At 37.2% G+C, this 3,905-nt stretch overlaps 1 long non-coding RNA gene across 1 annotated transcript; it reads right to left on the bottom strand.

Moving 5' to 3' along the window:
• Window positions 1-1,678: 1,678 nt before the first annotated feature.
• Window positions 1,679-3,160, bottom strand: LOC134438083 (uncharacterized). Its single transcript, XR_010032525.1, has 6 exons — window positions 3,077-3,160; window positions 2,682-2,732; window positions 2,196-2,222; window positions 1,983-2,048; window positions 1,805-1,855; window positions 1,679-1,716 (listed from the first exon to the last, which is right to left on the bottom strand). It is a non-coding gene; the product is annotated as an uncharacterized LOC134438083 (long non-coding RNA).
• Between the last annotated feature and the right edge of the window lie 745 nt (window positions 3,161-3,905).

Genomic DNA, 3,905 nt, shown 5'->3' with positions numbered 1-3,905 from the left:
TGTCTTCCATGTCTGCCAGGTAATTTGGTGTTGCTCTGGTATTTCTTTTTTCCAACATTCTGAACTCTTGAATTAATCATATTCAATGTTTCCCCATCTCTCAAATGGGTTTGTTTGATTTTTTTCAACCTTATGATGGCTTGCATCACTGATGATGACAGGTGGACTTTGGATCTCATGGACATTCCGTTAAAGTATATGGAAATGTAAATTGAACACTTCAAATGAACTCTAAGACCTTGTATTGACATCTTGGTGATGGTGTAGTAAGGGAATAACACACATCTGACTGGAGAATAGTTGAGAAGCCTACTGTCCAATTACTTTTGATCCCTTGAAAAGTGGGCAACACAGACAAAAAACGTTGCTATTTCATTCCTGTTAATGCGATATGGATGTTAACACCTTCACATTAATGCTAAGACTCTACAGTTAATGCACAGCTTGTTTGTTTTATTTCAAATCCATTTTGGTGGGGTATAGGGTGTAAAAGGATGATAATTGTGTTGCTGTCCAAATATTTCTGGCCCTAACTGTATTTTCCAGCCAGCAAGCGTTCTTCTCCACACTATTTTCTTTGACCATGATAGAACTGCATTATGAAAGTAAAGGCCCGGTTCCTGTCTGCCATGATCTGGCTACTGCCAGACTGACTGCCCTCATCTCCCTGGACTTTTCTCTTTTCCCCTAACAATTTCCAATTTCCCTTTCCCCTAACATTTTAATAAAATGTAGTTTGCTGTCGCAATTTGTCTTCGACTCCTCTCCTGGTCTTCATATAGTCTCCTGGTCTTCATAAGTTGAAGTTGTGTTTATGCAGAGAGAATTTCAAAAATTAAATCACACAGTTGTCATCGTTGAGCCCAGGACACAGGGATGATTCTAATCTACAGTGTCAACAGATGGTTCTAATCTACAGGTTCAAATCTACATTTCACGGGCAATATACGCGCTCTAATGTGCAGTGTAGACCATGTTGATAGCATTGAATGCATGCATTGAATACTGTATGCATATACTACCAGAAAATCAATCACGCTGAAAATACACATTTTTTACTAAATACATGATATCTCCATCAATGACACCAGGGCAGATAAGTGGGATGAATGTCTTCAATGGAGGGATGTTGTAGAAAGTACAAATATGTGTGTCCTCGTCAGAGTTGTAAAATGATAATGTGTTATTGTCACAGTCTAGATGCACTCCGAGTACATACATATCATCATTCCTCACTGATATAGGAAAAGTAGCTTCACTGTTGGTGGATAATCCAGTTCCTTTCTTATAATGAAGAATCCAGTAGCCATTTTCTGGAGTTAGAGGAAGCTTCACCTTACTCTCTGCTGCTGTGGATGCACACACTCCCACATACCAGGACTGCCTGGATAGTAGATCAGGTAGATTTCCAAGGAAAGATTCACCCCTCAGATTCCAGTAGTGCTGATGTGAGCTGAGTCTCTCTTTACACAGAACATAAGGATGCTGGATTCCCTGAGCAGCCATTTTGTTCGGGTCTTTACATGTTACTAGTTGTCCATTGGCTTTTGTCTCCACTTTCAGGAAACCAGGAGCTGTTTTCTCATCCAGTGTAAGTTGCACTAAAAAAAACAAATTCACACAATATATTATTTCTCTTGTCATTGTCTCTGTTTTGTATTATAGTTTTATTGAACAATTTTAAGGTACCTCTATCTCCTAAAATTGTTTCCCGTCCTGCAAAGTGTAAGGCACAGATCAGTAAATGTTCATTCAACACTCAGGCAGGGCAAACACTGTTTAAAAAATCTCCTGTAAAATGTACCTGCTTTCCTAATAATTTGGGCATTTGTTGTTGTTGACTTCTCTGCCATTTCTGAAAGCATTTGCAATTCATGTATTATCATGTGCTTACTTCACTAGCGTAGAGTAGAGTATTATTTGTTAATCCCGTGGGAAATCCTTTTTGCAATGTTTGTCATTTCTTGAAAAATTGTAGTTACCTTGTGTAAGTGTGTTGGTTGACATTTCTGTGGTCTGCAATTTTGTCTCACTTCGAACACATTCACCTATTTGACATAGTATATTGTGAAACGTAAAATGGAAAATAAAACAAAAATGCTAAAAAAAAATATATATATATATGACATAAGCTACATACTGTATGGTGTACACACTACAGTGATGACGACTAAAGAATCATACACATACAATACCTGTGTAAGGGTCATTTTTGGGCCCTTCTATATAAAGGGAGAGAACATAAAGTAATGTGTGTTATCTACCAGGCTTAATCAATGTTCTGCATTAATCATTTAATGATATGCATAACCGGACATGCTGTAAATTCAGCCTATTTAAAGAACAATGGGTTTGTTTCTTCAAGGCCATGGCATTGTGAATAAAGGGAAAGGAGTCAGATTTGAGCATGTGCTCCAATTTCCTTTACACCTGGACTTTGAAATTGTGGTCAAGAACCCTGTTTGAAACCCATGGGTTCAAGAGCCAGGTCAGTGCCCTTTTACTATAAGCTATGGTACATGCCTATCTGATAGATAGGTTAATTATTATACTGTTATCATCACTCATTATTTCTAAACTTTTTCTTTGCATTCTGTGCATTCTACCTCCATGTTAATGTGCTTTTCAAGACCCAGTCAGGGCCCTTTGCACGATGAAGCCACATGTTACATGGCACATACCTGTAGCTGTAGCGTTGCCTCTTTCAGTACTTGCTGACCTTTCTGCATTCCCTGCAGAATAGTAAAATAAATATTCAGAGCAGAAGAACGCAGAATAAAACACTTTCATTAGCATTCATTACAGTGCCTCATAATGACATAATAAATCTTATTAAAATGTTTATTATAGAAATAATATCAGGCCTATAAATTATACAAATTATATGAATTATGATGCATTATTTGTGCGTAATAAGAGGGCCTTGTTTTGTTTTTAATTGATGTAACATCTGATGGAGCAATGATTCCAATAGAGACTCTTTTCAGGGGGTATAATGTGGTGAGTTTTGCCCATTGTGGTTATAGTAGTTAGGATTAATATACGTCTTACATGCTGGATATAAATCTGGTAATACCTTTCTTTGTAAATGAAATGTTACCTACAATGACAGAAATAAGAGATTAGGTATAGCAATTCCAGTACAAACCATAGCATACAATCCAACAAAAGGCCATTTTCCATTTCATCTTATTTTGTACTGCACATCTCATATGTTACGCAACGATAGCTCTGTTTACATTGAGACTTGCATGTAATGGTGCAACACAGCAGTTGAGTCTTACTTGGACAATGGAAACACGACATGCATGTAGGAGTTGTTTAGTTTTGTGTACTTTTCCTTTTACCTTACTAATATTTTTGTCTTAATTATTTATTTCTTACAAAAAAGGACTGCTTATTTTCATGGTTATTGTTACAATGGTGATAAAATATATTGGATTTCTTATCTGTGTGTAGATCTGACGTCCTGACCTTTGCGGTGTGAGAGAAACAGTAGGCCCAAACCCAGCAGTACTAGTAACAGGATGGTAATGAAGGCAGCTCTCCATGGGCCTACACATAGGGAAGACAGCAGGAGTCATACAATAGAATAGTAATGAAAGACACATACAGTGGTGCTCATATGTTTACATACCCCAGCAGAATATACGCTTTCTTGGCGATTTCTCTCAAAATATGAAGGATTACACAAAACCTTTTTTTTCACTCATTGCTAGTGACTAACTTAAGATATTTATTAGCAGTATTCTGTGTTTACTCTTTCAAAAGCATTATCACAACCCAAACTACCCAAATGACCCTGTTCAAAAGTTTACATACCCTAGTTTCTGATGCTGAATATGGCCCTGTTTAACATCAGGGACCGCTCTAAATTGTTTGTGGTAGTTGTGGATAAGGCTCTT

Source organism: Engraulis encrasicolus, chromosome 21 (genome assembly GCF_034702125.1).
Source record: "Engraulis encrasicolus isolate BLACKSEA-1 chromosome 21, IST_EnEncr_1.0, whole genome shotgun sequence".
NCBI lineage: Eukaryota > Metazoa > Chordata > Actinopteri > Clupeiformes > Engraulidae > Engraulis > Engraulis encrasicolus.
This window is presented reverse-complemented; position numbering and strand designations above follow the sequence as displayed.